The sequence below is a fragment of the Octopus bimaculoides genome, chromosome 1 (genome assembly GCF_001194135.2).
Source record: "Octopus bimaculoides isolate UCB-OBI-ISO-001 chromosome 1, ASM119413v2, whole genome shotgun sequence".
Classification (NCBI taxonomy): Eukaryota; Metazoa; Mollusca; class Cephalopoda; order Octopoda; family Octopodidae; genus Octopus; species Octopus bimaculoides.
The window spans coordinates 154,100,563-154,101,452 of NC_068981.1; the positions used below are offsets into that span (position 1 = coordinate 154,100,563).

The 890-nt window shown below is 41.3% G+C and overlaps 1 protein-coding gene across 1 annotated transcript in view; it reads right to left on the bottom strand.

Moving 5' to 3' along the window:
• LOC106868430 (tudor domain-containing protein 5) overlaps nucleotides 1–657 on the bottom strand; it is a 90,170-nt gene extending 89,513 nt beyond the window's left edge. The window contains exon 1 of the mRNA XM_052971691.1: nucleotides 536–657. The gene's annotated coding sequence lies outside the window, so the exon portion shown is untranslated. The remainder of the gene's footprint in view (nucleotides 1–535) is intronic.
• Between the last annotated feature and the right edge of the window lie 233 nt (nucleotides 658–890).

Sequence of the window (890 nt, forward strand, 5' to 3'; positions counted from 1 at the left end):
TTTCTACTCTAGGTACAAGGCTCGAAATTTTTGGGGAGGAGGCCAGTCGATTAGATCGACCCTAGTACGCAACTGCTACTTAATTTACCGACCCCGAAAGGATGAAAGACAAAGTCGACCTCGGCGGAATTTGAACTCAGAACATAAAGACAGACAAAATATCGCTAAGCATTTCGCCCGGCGTGCTAACGTTTCTTATTTCTTTACTGCCTACAAGGGGCTACACACAGAGGGGACAAACAAGGACAGACAAATGGATTAAGTCGATTATATCGACCTCAGTGCGTAACTGGTACTTATTTAATCGACCCCGAAAGGATGAAAGGCAAACATTTCGCCCGGCGTGCTAACGTTTCTGTCAGCTCGCTCCCTTAAAACATCAGTAATATTGGCACAGGTATGGCTGTAAGGTTATTAAGTTTGCTTTGTAAGCACCTGGTTTTGGGTTCGATCCCACTGTATAGCAGTGCATTGAAAGAAATATAGTGGAGAGAAACAATATAGAAGCCCATTGTGAATGCGTGCGTGCGCTTACGTTTATGCCGCTTTCAAACCGATACTGTTACCGGACGTGGTTCCTCCTGATGATGTCTTGAGCTATCTGGATTCTATAAAGGAGCTGTTGTGGAAGCAGACCACGAAACGTGGTTGAAATTCCTTGCGCTACCGTGCTATTTAAATTATGAAGAGTTATTTCCCTTACACGATTTACAGTTTTAGAGCCAGTATCAGAGTATTTAAGAATGCGTAGGAAATGACGCTAACCATAGTTTCATACAGGTATGTTGAAGGTGTGGGATAAATATATATTCATCTCTCTGTACAAAGGCTTAGTGTAAAAAAAAAAAAATCTTTTCTAGTTTTAATTTTTTTAGTCCTTTATTGAAGAG